A 14,203-nucleotide genomic window follows, 5' to 3' on the forward strand; every position below is an offset into this window, starting at 1 on the left:
TTATCTCATCTGTCAAATGAGGATTAAGACTCTAAGCCCCATCTGGGACACGAACTGTATCTAACCTGATTAGCTTAGCCATAAAAAAAAAATAAAAAAAGGCAAGGACAATGTCAGTGAAGCCAAGGTTCAGTAATTTTTCCAGGGAAAGGGGGTGATCCATAGTGTCGAAGGCAGCTATGAGGTCTAAGAAGATTATGACAGAATAAAGGATGTTGGATTTGGCAAGAAGCAGGTCACTGGTGACATCAGAGAGAGCAGTTTCCAGGAGTTCAGGGAGTGGATGCCTGATTCCAGGTGTCAAGGAAAAAACTGGAGGAGAGGAAATGGAAGCAACACATGTTTAAGCAACACGGGTAAACAACTTGCTCAAGAGGATTGGAAAGGAAAGATAAAAGAGAGATGGGGTGATAACTGGAGGGCTCTGTGAGGTCAAAAGAGGGAAATTTTTTAAGATAGGAGATAGACAGATATGTTAAAAAGCAGTGGAGAAAAAGTCATTGGAGAGTGAGCAGTAGAAGATGGCAGTCAGGGAGGGATAAAGAGAGGGGGCAAGTGTTTTAATAAGGTGTGAAGGGATGAGGTCAGAAGTGCAGGTGGAAGGTGGAGATTTCAAGAGGATAGGAGAGGTCTCCGCTTGAAGTTCTGTCTGAGAAGGATGGGAGAGTCAGAGAGGGCAGGAGGAGTGTGGGGATAGAGAGGCCAGGGGGCAATTTTAGCGAGATCACACCTAATAGTTTCAATGTTATCAATGAAATAGGTGGCAAGGTCATTAGGGGCAAGAGATGGGGGAGGTGGAGAAACAGGGGTGTTAAAGAGGGATTTACAAGTCTGGACTTGGGAATCAGTAAGGGTGGAGAAGTATTGTTGCTGGGTAGAGGAGAGGGCAGAGTTACAGCCGGTGACAGTGAGTTTTGATAGATGAAATCAGCCCGGTATCTGGATTTCCGCCAGCAAAAAAGTAGAGGAAACATACTGTGGAGGTGATCCAGAGTTGCAGATTAGTTGTACAAGATCGACAAAGAGATGTGGAATCGAGGGCACTGAGCTCAGTGGAGAGGGAGGAGTTGAGGGTGTGGATTTGTGCATCAAAAGAAGGTAGGTTGGGTATCAAGAAATGAGTTATGAGGCTTGGCATAATTGGAGGGAGTCAATAGATTGGAGGTTCCTCTGGAGGAACAGGACAGTTTTACAAGGACAGGGGTGTGTGGGAGAGAAAGCAGATGAGAAGGTTTTGGTCAGAGAAAGGAATTTCAAGGTTGGTGAAGTTAGAAATGTGGAAAGAAAGTGTATGTCCAAGTCGGTGAGTGGGTAAAGTGGAGTGGAGCTGGAGGTCTGAAGTTTCAGGAGTGAGGTGTAGCTGGAAGTGAGAAGTGAGAGAAAGGAAGTGAGAGAAAGGAATGAGAGGAATAGATATTTGATTCATTCAGTAAAGCCAGTTTCTGTCTGTCAATCTGTTTGAAGCTGAATCAGCTTTAACCAAGAATGTGTCGGAATTTTAAGACATTACTGGAAGTATTTTAATACCTTGGGTAAACCTGGATGAAAATGCAATTATTTACCTTCCAGCAGTTTTAAATATATTGACAAGTTCATTAGCCAATAATAATGGATCTGCTTGCTCAGCAGATTAAGGTTGATTGTGGATTAACCCTTTTAGGACAGCTTGGTGAAGGATTAGTGGCTAAATTTCTTTACCCTCTGAGCATTCAGGAGATGTCATCAATCCATTCAGCCCATAAATTTACCCTTCCTAAAGGACCACAATATGTCTCCCTCAATACCAGCCTGCTGAAGGGTTATGGAAAATGCCAAGTCAGCATCTGAGCCTTTCTAGAGCCCTGGGCCCAATGTTAAGAGAGGAACTGGGGAAAGAGAAATACAAGGAGATTCAAGTACTTAGTTTCACTCTAGCTGGCTGGATTTATTTGACTGCCATCTGAGAAGGAACAGAAAACATCACAATCAACAATTGTCATGTAATCAGGCAAAATTACCCAACAAATTTTGGGGCTGCTTCAAATATTTGCCTGCCTTGAAGCAGGCAAAAATGTACTTCTCCCCTCTTATTTTATATGACATCCTTATGTTAGACTGGATGCCCAGATCATGAAATAATAACAGTACATGCAACGTTTTGTGGAAATTTTCCCCAAAAGAATGTTTCTACCCCAAAGATCTAAGTGCAGTATACATCACCCCTTAACAGACTGTCATTAGCCAGTAATGAATCCCAGGGACTCGATTTTGAGGACCTGACTTCCAGCCCTTGAGCACATCACTTTGGCTCTTCACTTATTTGTTGAAATTATCATTCTTTAATGTTTAGTTCTTACTTATTTCTATTTGTCTCCTCCCTACCTTGCCTAGATTGAAAACTCCTCATGGGCAGAGGCTACCAAATCAGTGGTATTTATTGAGTGTTTATTGTGTGTGGAGCACTGTACTAAATGCTTGGGACCGTACAGTAGTAATAATACTAATAATACTAGTAGGGACTGTCTCTGTGTGTTGCCAATTTATACTTCCCAAGCGCTTAGTACAGTGCTCTGCACATAGTAAGCGCTCAATAAATATGATTGATTGATTGATTGATTACTAATAATAATAATGATGGTATTTGTTAAGCGCTTACCATGTGCCAAGCACTGTTCTAAGCACTGGTTGGTAAATATGATCACTGCCCACAAGAAGCTTGCAGTCTAGACTATTTTTAACCATTTTTCTGGATACATCCCTCAGTGCTTAGTAAAACATTACGGGGGCTGTAGGCACTCAAATTTGATTATGATGATTATCAAAATAGTTAATAATAATCATCAACATCAACACTAAATTATATTCATTACGAAGTGATAAAACCATCTTTGGCATGGCTGGTGTCTGGATTTGATCAAACTAGGCCATTCCAATTTAGTCTGCATCCTATCTAGGTGCCTGTCTAATATACTCTGTTCAGTGTCTAGTTAAGGTCCACATACAGAAGCAATCAATAGCTGAGAAGCAGTGTGTCCTATTGGAAAGACTGTGGGCCTTGGAGTCGGGACACCTGTCTGAATTCTAATCCCAGCTCTGCCACTTGCCTGATGTGTGACCTTGGGCAAGTCATTTAGCTTCTCTGTGCTGCAGTTTCCTCATCAGTAAAATGGGGATGAACTAGTTGTTCTCTTTTCCGCATAGATTTTGAGCCCCATGTGGGACAGGAAATCCTTTCTGTTTGACTTGTATGTATTCCATGCTTGATACAGTGCTTTGCACATAGCAAGCTCTTAACTAGTACTATTATCATTATTATTGTTATCATTACCATTATTGATTCTGTGCCATGACCTTATTTCTCTAGCCATTGACCTCTAGTTTACACCCTCTCTTTTGCCTGGGACACCCTCCCTTTTCACACCTGGCAGACCACTACTCTCCCTATCTTCGGAGTACTACCAAAATCATATCACTTGCAGGAAGACTTCCTTGATTAAAACTCTCATCTACCCATCCTATTTCCCTCCATATGTAGCCTAATGGATAGAGCATGGGTCTAGGAGTCAGAAGGACCTGGGTTCTAATCCCAGCCCTGCCACTTGCCTGCTTTGTGACCTTGGGCAAGTCATTTCACTTCTTTGTGCCTCAGTTACCTCATCTGTAAATTGGGGATTAAGACTGTGAACCCCATGAGAGACACTGACTGTGCCCAACCCAATTAGCTTGTATCTACCCCAGCACGTAGTACCATGCCTGGCATGTAGTAAGTGCTTAACAAATGCCATTTAAAAAATTGTCCATGCTTAGCCCCTAAGCATTTAGGTACATAATAATAATAATAATAATAATAATAACAATAATGATGATGATGGTATTTGTTAAGCACTTACTATGTACCAATCACTGTTCTAAGCTCTGGGGTAGATATGAGGTAATCAGATTGTTCCACGTGGGGCTCACAGACTTAATCCCCCTTTTACAGATGAGGTAACTGAGACACAGAGAAGCTAAGTGACTTGCCCAAAGTCACAAAGATGATAAGTAGTAGAGCCACGATTAGAACCCATGACCTCTGACTCCCAAGCCCATGCAATTTCCACTAAGCCAAGCTGCTTCTCACCTCATCCTGTAACATACCTCATCCCCTTCCCTCACAGCAATTGGGTACATGTCATTCTACTTGGTTTTCTCCCCATCTGTAATTTATTTAAATATGTTTTGCTGACTGTATTCTACGTTACTTGAGGGTAGGTATCATATCTACTGATTCCACTGATTCCACTGGGCCCTGATTCCAAGGGCCCAGTGTTGATGAAGAATGCAAGTTCACTTCTTTACTAAATTCATATTTAGATCTCTACTCTCATGCTTGCTCACATTGTTTTCCCAGCCTGGAATGCCTACCCCTTTCAAATCCACCAGATTACAGCTCTCCCCATCCACAACCTCCAAAAATAAATTTCCAGTTAATTCCCAACACCTCATTTGTGTCAGACCAGGACCTACCCATAACATTTACATAATACTTCCTATCCTCAACACTTATACACAAAAACTCCTCACTCTCGGCTTCAAGGCTCTCCATCACCTCGCCCCCTCCTACCTCACCTCCCTTCTCTCCTACAGCCCAGCCCGCACCCTCCATTCCTCTGCCGCTAACCTCCTTACTGTACCACGTTCTCGCCTGCCCGCCGTCGACCCCAGGTCCACGTCCTCCCCCTGGCCTGGAATGCCCTCCCTCCGCACATCTGCTCAGCTAGTTCTCTTCCTCTCTTCAAAGCCCTACTGAGAGCTCACCTCCTCCAGGAGGCCTTCCCAGGCTGAGCCCCCTTTTTCCTCCCCTCCTCCCCATCCCCCCTGCTCTACCTCCTTCCCCTCCCCACATCACCTGTATATATGTTTGTACAGATTTATTACTCTATTTATTTTACTTGTACATATTTAGTATTCTATTTATTTTGTTAATGATGTGCATCTAGCTTTATCTCTGTTTATTCTGATGACTTGACACCTGTCCACATGTTATGTTTTGTTGTCTGTCTTCCCCTTCTAGACTGTGAGCCCGTTGTTGGGTAGGGACCGTCTCTATATGTTGCCAACTTGTACTTCCCAAGCACTTAGTACAGTGCTCTGCACAGAGTAAGTGCTCAGTAAATACGATTGAATGAATGAATGAATGAATGATATTTGTATATTCAAATTTATTTCACCATTTTATCTTGACATATTTGTGCTATTTTCTGTTTGACCTTATTCTTTCTCTTGCTCCCTTTATTTGTAAATTATTTCTATCTGTCTCCAAAAGTACATTATAAAATCCTTGAGGGTAGGGAAGTGTGTTTTCTGTTGCCCTTTCCAGGAGTGCTTAGCACAGTGCTTTGCACTTAGTAAGCGCTTAATAAATGCCATCATCATCATCATTACTTGACACTCAGTCAATCGATCAGTCAGTGTGGTATTTATTGGAAGTGTACTATGGGTAGACCACTGTAATAAGCACTCTATTTCCCTGCCCATAACGAGCTTACAGTCAGTACTCAACAATTTCTCCAGACAGAAAACTCCTTGTGGGCAGGGATGATGTCTATCAATACTAGTATACTGTACTCTCCCAAGCACTTAATACAGTGCTCTGCAAACAGAATGCATTCAATGTATATAATTGACTGAAATATTATCGTTTAACTGTTTTTCTTTTTTGGATCTTATCAGGAAAGTTGAGAGCAGATAATGTCATTATCTCAACAAGGAGCCCATCCTTTCTTCTTTACAATTTGAAATGAAGTGCTCCTTGTGGGCAGGGAACATGCCTTCCAACTCTTTTATTGTATTCTCCCAAGCATTTAGGACAGTGCTCTTCACACTATAAACACTCAATAAATACCATTGATTGATTGAAATGCTTCCCAAGCTAAGGGATATAAGGTGTAGCTGGATTATCTAAAGTATTTAGCCTGGGGAAATATGAGCACATTGAGAACTATTGTTTTAAGTTTGATTTTTTTTTTACACTTTCACTTAAAATGACTGAATTTACTAGGAGTGCAGGTGCCCAGAGGAATACGAAACAAGGGGAAGCTTCCAACAAGACATTCAGTTCATTGAAGGGTATTTATTGAGTGCTTACTGTGTGCAGAGAACTGTACTAAGCTTTTGGGAGAGTACAATACAATAATAAACAGATACATTCCCTGCCTTCAGTTTACACTATGCAAACTTTCCAGACTGCCTCTATTAACGTTTCTTTGGTTGGCTTAGGGAACAACTCATTTTCATATTCATGATTAACTGTACATTTTATTTAAATATATTTCTGAATATTTAGTTATTTGTTCAGCAGTCTTTTCCCGATGTGTTTGGACTGCTTCCTCCTTTATCCTTGTTCTTCCTCCAGCTTTCATTCACCACTCAATAGTATTTGTTTCAGTATCTGTAATTGCTTTTTTGTCTGTCTCATCCATTAAATTGTAAGTTCCTTGAGGGCAGGAAATTTATGTCTTGATATTGTTGAACTCTCCCAAGCTTGTATTACAGTGCATTCAGTAGGCATTCAGTCACTGCCATTTATTGAAGTTGGTATTTAAGGAAAAAAAATCCATGTTTTTGTGTTCTGATCTGTCACAGAGAATTTCCTACATACATTTTTGAAACAAACAAGTTGGTGGCCGAGTGATTGAGGTGATGGACTGCTAGTCCATTGTGCTCTGCAAGCATGGGTTAGAATCCCATCCTGGGATTTCACTAGAGAAGCAGTTTGTCAGCCTGGGAGTCAGAAGGACCTGGATTCCATTCCCGGCTCCACAACTTATCTTTTGTGTGACCTTGGGCAAATTACTTCATTACTCTGTGTCTCAATTCCCTCATCTGTAAAATGAGGATTAAGACTGTGAGCCCTATGTGGGACAGGGACTGTGTCCACCCCGATTAACTTGTATCTGCCCCAGCACTTAGTACAGTGCCCGGCAGAGTAAGCGCTTAACAAATGCCATAAAAAGGGAGGGAGGGATAAGTAAATCTATCAGTAGCTTAGCGAATGTATTGAGATAATGTCTACTATCTCTTTTGTGTTCTTCCAAGTGCGTAGCACAGTGCTCTGCACATAGTAAGCACTCAATTAACACTCCTGATTGATCTGCGTTGTATAAGGTTTAGTGGCAAGACCCCGGGTTTGGGAGTCTGAGGGCACGGGTTCTAATCCCAGCTCTGCCACTTGTCTGCTGTGTGACCTTGGGCAAGTCACTTCAACCACTCACTCTCCACTGGTTCCTTCCCCTCTGCCTTCAAACATGCCCATGTCTCCCCCATCCTAAAAAAACCCTCTCTTGACCCTACCTCCCCTTCTAGTTATCACCCTATCTCCCTCCTACCATTCCTTTCCAAACTCCTTGAATGAGTCATCTACACCCGCTGCCTCGAATTCCTCAATGCCAACTCTCTCCTCGACCCCCTCCAACCTGGCTTCCGTCCCCTACACTCCACCGAAACTGCCCTCTCAAAGGTCACCAATGACCTCCTTCTTGCCAAATCCAATAGCTCCTACTCTATCCTAATCCTCCTCAACCTCTCAGCTGCCCTCGACACTGTGGACCACCCCCTTATCTTCAACACGCTATCCAGCCTTGGCTTCACAGACTCCATCCTCTCCTGGTTCTCCTCTTATCTCTCCGGCCATTCATTCTCAGTCTCCTTTGCAGGCTCCTCCTCCCCCTCCCATCCCCTTACTATAGGGGTTCCTCAGGGGTCAGTTCTTGGTCCTCTTCTGTTCTCTATCTACACTCACTCCTTTCATAAACTCATTCGCTCCCGCAGCTTCAACTATCATCTCTACGCTGATGACACCCAAATCTACATCTCTGCCCCTGCTCTCTCTCCCTCCCTTCAGGCTCGTGTCCTCCTGCCTTCAGGACATCTCCATCTGGATGTCTGCCTGCCATCTAAAACTCAATATATCCAAGACTGAACTCCTTATCTTCCTTCCCAAACCTTGCCCTCTCCCTGACTTTCCCATCACTGTAGACAGCACTACCATCCTTCCCGTCTCACAAGCCCGCAACCTTGGTGTCTTCCTCGACTCTGCTCTCTTGTTCACCCCTCACATCCAATCCATCACCAAAACCTGCTGGTCTCACCTCCGCAATATCACCAAGATCTGCCCTTTCCTCTCCAACCAAACTGCTACCTTGCCAGTTCAATCTCTCATCTTATCCGGACTGGATTACTGCATCAGCCTCCTCTCTGATCTCCCTTCCTTCTGTCTCTCCCCACTTCAGTCTATACTTCACGCTGCTGCCCGGATCATCTCTGTGCAGAAACGCTCTGGGCATGTTACTACCCTCATCAAAAATCTCCAGTGGCTACCAGTCAACTTACGCATCAAGCAAAAATTCCTCACTCTTGGCTTCAAGGCTTTCCATCATCTTGCCCCCTCCTACCTCACCTCCCTTCTCTACAGACTGCCCAGACTGCAGACTGCAGCCCAGATACGGCCGATCCTCTGCCGCTGCTAACCTCCTTACTGTACCCCGTTCTTGCCTGTCTCGCCGTCGACCCCTGGCCCACGTCCTCCCCCTGGCCTGGAATACCCTCCCTCTGCACATCCACCAAGCTAGTTCTCTTCCTTCCTTCAAAGCCCTACTGAGAGCTCACCTCCTCCAGGAGGCCTTCCCAGACTGAGCCCCCATTTCCTCTCCTCCTCCCCATCCCCCCTGCCCTACCTCCTTCCGCTCCCCACAGCACCTGTATATATGTTTGTACAGAATTGTTACTCTATTTATTTTACTTGTACATATTTACTATTCTATTTATTTTGTTAATGATGTGCATCTAGCTTTACTTCTGTTTATTCTGATGACTTGACACCTGTCCACATATTTTGTTTTGTTGTCTGTCTCCCCCTTCTAGACTGTGAGCCCGCTGTTGGGTAGGGACTGTCTCTATATGTTGCCAACTTGTACTTCCCAAGCGCTTAGTACAGTGCTGTGCACACAGTAAGCGCTCAATAAATTCGATTGAATGAATGAATGAATGAATATGATTGAATGAATGAATGAACTTAATTTCTCCGTGCCTCAGTTACCTCATCTGTAAAATGGGAATTAAGACTGTGAGCCCCACATGGGACAACCTGATGACCTTGTATCTACCCCAGCGCTTAGAACAGTGCTTGGCACATAGTAAGCGCTTAACAAATACCATCATTATTATTATTACTGTACACAACTGCAGTTCTGCCTTTTGCCACAGGAGGTCACCAGGACTTTACCCAGCCAACACTTATTTGCCATCATCCCAAGCCTTAATTTAGGTAAGAGCTATACCACGCAGGTAAATGCAATTAGGTAATTTCCAAACCTTCATGATTGCAAATCTGGAAGTGACATCCTCTCCCTGCCCCTCTTCCCCAACACCCCCAGCAAAAAATGGGAAAATCTGTTATGAAAACTACCGCATGAAACCTGGACACAACCTCGTTGTGGGCAGGGAATGTGTCTGTCATATTCATTCATTCATTCAGTAGTATTTATTGAACTCTTACAATATGCAGAGCACTGTACTAAGCCCTTGGAAAGTATAATATTGCAATAAAGAGAGACAATCCCTGCCCACAACGGGCTCACAGTCCAGAAGGGTGGAGACAGACATCAAAACAAATAAACAGGCATTAATTATAAATAAATAGAATGATAGATATGAATAAATAGAATTATATATATGAATAGAATTATAGACTATTGCTGTATTGCACTAACCCAAGTGTTCAGTACAGTGCCGTGCACACAGAAAGGGCTCAATAAATACAATTGATTGAAATTTCTGTTCTGGTATCACCTTCTCTAGTAGAAAGGGTTGTGTAAACCACACTATAGATACCTTTAAATGCATTCCTCAAATCACCCCTCAGAAACTTGGAAAGCCATTTGATTATGAGAGACCTAAATGGGCAAGCCTAACTTGGAATATGTGTTCTGGAGAGTTTATTTACGTGGCAAACTGAGTCACCGAGGTGTAGACAACCCATCCTGGTTAGCGCCTCAGAACAAATAGTATATGCCCTGGTGGCACCCTGCTCAGTGGTGAGAGGGGTGATGGCTTATCCGGAGCTGCTCTGGTCACAGTGTTGGGCAGGTCCCGGGGTCCAAGCCTCGAGAGTGCCCATGGTGGAGGTGGGTGGTGGGGGGCTCTTGCTTTCTTGGGGTCCAGAAGCGGGCAGGGTTGGAAGCAGGTGCCCTCACCACATGGGGCACCTGGGCCGACCTTCCCCTGGGAATCATCACTCCTCAGTATCAGCGGGTGTGACTCTGACTCTAGCTCACCTCCACCCTCTCCTTCCTCACACGGGGCCCTCTGAGTTTGAGCAGCAAGCAGAGCATGGCCTAAAGGATAGAGCATGAGCCTGGGAGTCAGAGGACCTGGGTTCTAATCCTGGCTCGGCCACTTGTCTGCTGTGTAACCTCTTCCAAGACACTCAGCTTCTCTGTTCCTCAGTTACCTCATCTGTAAAATGAGAATTAAGACTGGGAGGCCCATATGGGGTAGGGACTGTGTCTGACCTGATTACCTTCTTTCTACCCCAACACTTAGAACAGTGCCTGACACAGTGAGCACTTAACAAATACCATTAAAAAAAAAAGGAGAGTTCAGGCCTCAACACTCCCTGAGCAACTTCCTCCCCAGTGCTCTGCCTGGGGACAGCAGTGGCCAGGGGACAACCAGAGGGCTTGCTTGCCCCTGCCGGGCTACCGAATGGCACCTGGAAAGGGAATGCAATGCTCTAGAGCAACTGGGAGCTCAGGGCTGCCCTGAAATTCTTAGGTGGACAGCCATTTTTTTTAATGGTATTTGTTAAGAGTCTACTATGTCCCAGGCACTGTACTAAGCACTGGAGTAGATATAAGCTAATCAGTTTGGACCCAGTCCATGTCCCCCATGGGGCTAACAAGTCTTTCCCCATTTTCAGGTGAGGTAACTGAGGTACGGATTAGGGCACAAGACAGGACGATCTGGAGAAAATATATCTAAGCCATGAATTGGAAATGGCTCAACAGCACTTGATAATAATAATACTAACTGAAGCACCGAGAAGTTAAGTAATTTGCCCAAGGTCACACAGCCAACAAGTGACAGAGCCAGAAACAGAACGCAGGTCCTTCAGACTCCCAGGCTTGTGCTCTAGCCACTAGGCCACACTGCCATTACAGTATGCTGCAGGCATGACATAATGCCATAACAATGTAAACACATCATATCGGGCAGGAGGAAGTGGCAAATTTACCCCTGCCTCAGAGCAGCCAAACGTCTGAAGCCAACCCATCAGTCAATCAATGGTATTTATTGAGCACTTACTGCATGCAAAGCAGTGTATTAAGTGCTTGAGAGAGTATAGTATAACAGAGTTTGTTGACACAAATCCTGCCCACAGTGAGTTTACCCTCCTGAAGAAGCAGGTGATGCTCATCCTGAGGGAGTCCACAAGCTTGGCCACTACTCCCAAAGATTCAGAGAGCCAATCTTACCATGATTAAGGCTGCTGATATCTTGGGGTAGGGTTCCTCACCACTGGCTGGATGCTGACTACTTCTCGGGGGCCCAATTTGACTATTTTTACCTGCTGTAAGAGTCTGATCCTCTAGTTTTATCTAGTCTGAGGTGAATTTCTGCACCCCTGGCTACAAGGGTCCTCTTTAATTCCTCATTACTGGTCCAGGAACCTCTAATTTGACTTAGTTGAAATCAATGGTATTTATTGAGCACTTACTGTGGGCAGAGCACTGTACCAAGCACTTGGGAGAATATAATTAAACAGAATTGGTAGACAGTGAAAAGAACCTGGCCAACGGGATTCAGAGGATTTGGTTTCTAATCCTGGCTCTGCTATGTGACTTTGGGGAAGTCACTTTATTTATCTGTGCCTCAGATTCTTTATCTGTAAAATGGAGATTAAATACCTGTTATCTCTCCTACTTGGACAGTGAACCCCTTGTAAAACAGGAACTGTGTCCAAACTGATTATATTTTATCTACTGCAGTGCTTAGTACAGTGTTTGTCACATATTAAGCACTTAATGAATACTACAGTTATTATTATTGGCCTATTTAATACTCAGAGGCCATGGTGATGGAAGTGTGATTATGTAAAATTGTCCAACAGCAAAAAATGTCCATGTTACATTATTTTAAAACATACTGTGAGAAAGTCATAACTCAGACTGCCAATGATGCCTAGTCTGACCTATACTTTCCTTGTTCTTTCAAAAATAGGTTTCTTAACTGTGCTGGGACAGTTCTGATTTGATCTAGTGTCCCCAGGTGTGTGGTTTAAGAACTTTCTGAGATAATTCTGATAATTTTAGATAATTCCTCCACATGACACATCAAGCTAAGGAACTAGGATCTGGGACTTTGTAACTATTTTAACTTAATAGCCACACCCAAATGACAGTTATCAGTGATTTGGTGCCTACTTTGTAGGGCATTCCACAAGGGGAGGTTCCCAGGGCCAGTTCTTTTAAATACTCCCAGTTCTGCCAGAACTTTACAGCATGAATTTTGGAAAGATCACAACAACAGAACTTGGAAACATTCTTCCAACAATGCGTATCTGTGTGGATACAGTCTGACACTGTAGCAGAAAAAATGATTTTGTGCAAGTGCGTGGTATCAGACACAGGGCACTCTAACATGAGTCTTTCTTAATGCAGGATCATTCAGAAATGTAACCCCCATAGTACAGGAGGATTGGGTGTATCTTCCCAATTGATGACCTGCAGGGAGGAACTGAAAATATTGCTTATGAAATTTGCAGCAAGAATAATAATTGTGTTATTTGTTAACTGTGCGCCAAGCACTGTACTAAGTGCTGTATATAGATACAAGATAATCAGGTCATATTATCCCTGTCCCTCATGGGGGTTCACAGTCTAAATAAAATGGAGAACAGGTATTGAATCCCCATCTTACAGATGAGGGAAGTGAGGCACAGAGCAGCTAAGTGATTTGCTCAAGGTCATTCAACAGGCAAGTGGAAGAGACAGGCCTAGAACCCAGGTCTTCGGATTGCAACCCATATCCTTTCCACTAGGTCACCCTGCTCCCCAACAGATAGTAGCCGAAAGAGAATTCAGAGTGACAATAAGTTTAAAAAAATGCACCTGAAAACAATGATGAAATTCAATAGGGGCAAGTTTGGCCTAAATTAAGGATGAAACAAGCACAGACTGGGAGACTGGCTAAGCCCAAACAGACCAGAAGAAGCCCTGGGAGATGCAGTTGACCATAAGTCAACTATAAAGGAGCAGATTGGCCTAGTGGATAGAGCATGGGCTTGGAAATTGGGAGGCCTGGGAGTTGGGAGACTTGGATTCTAATTCTTGCTCCACCACTTGCTTGCTGTGTGGCCCTGAGCAAGTCACTTCATTCATTCAATCGTATTTATTGAGCACTTACTGTGTGCAGAGCACTGTACTAAGTGCTTGGGAAGTACAAGTTGGCAACATATAGAGACGTCCTTACCTAACAGCGGGCTCACAGTCTTCTTCCCCCTCCTTAGACTATGAGTCCCAAATGGGTTAGGGACTGTCTGCTTATATATTATCTACCCCAGCACTTAGTAGAGTGCTTGGCAATCAATCAATCAATGGATCAGTCAATCATATTTATTGAGCACTTACTGCATGCAAAGCACTGTACTAAGCACTTCAGAGAATGCGATATAACAGAGTTGGTAGATATGTTCCCTGCCCACAGCGATGAGTTGGCAATCCAACGTTATTAATTTAAAGTCAACACAACCCTGGGAAAATTGGGCAAGAGTAAGCAAGAGCTGAAAAGAAATCCTTCCACTTTCCAGTGTCTGCTTCATGGGCCAGAATTTAGCTAGACCACTGAGGCCAGTTTTGATCACCATGCCTTTAAGGGAGGATGTGGAGAACTGGAGAGGGGTCAGAGAAGAGTAGCAAAAATGATTAAAGGGATGGAAAGTGGATCCTGTGAAGAGAGGTTAAAGCAGTTGTGGGATTTTTTTTTTTTTAGCCAGGAGAAGAGAAGACTGGGAGGGAGTGCATAATTTAACTATCTTTGAGTACATGTAGAGCTTTTATGAGGAGGGTGCTGTTCTCTAGGTCCCTTGAGGACTGAAAATTAGGAAACAAACCAAAATTAAAATGGGAGTGATTATTTTCACTGATCGCTAGAGTCACAAAATGCTGGAATGGGCTCCATCCCTGAA

At 43.7% G+C, this 14,203-nt stretch overlaps 1 protein-coding gene across 1 annotated transcript in view; it reads left to right on the forward strand.

Annotated features, from left to right (window-relative positions):
• The first annotated feature begins 282 nt into the window (after nucleotides 1-282).
• Nucleotides 283-14,203, forward strand: part of MMD2 (monocyte to macrophage differentiation associated 2) — an 86,120-nt gene continuing 72,199 nt past the window's right edge. Inside the window, exon 1 of the mRNA XM_038763566.1 lies at nucleotides 283-356. The gene's annotated coding sequence lies outside the window, so the exon portion shown is untranslated. The remainder of the gene's footprint in view (nucleotides 357-14,203) is intronic.

The sequence above is a fragment of the Tachyglossus aculeatus genome, chromosome 21 (genome assembly GCF_015852505.1).
Source record: "Tachyglossus aculeatus isolate mTacAcu1 chromosome 21, mTacAcu1.pri, whole genome shotgun sequence".
Classification (NCBI taxonomy): Eukaryota; Metazoa; Chordata; class Mammalia; order Monotremata; family Tachyglossidae; genus Tachyglossus; species Tachyglossus aculeatus.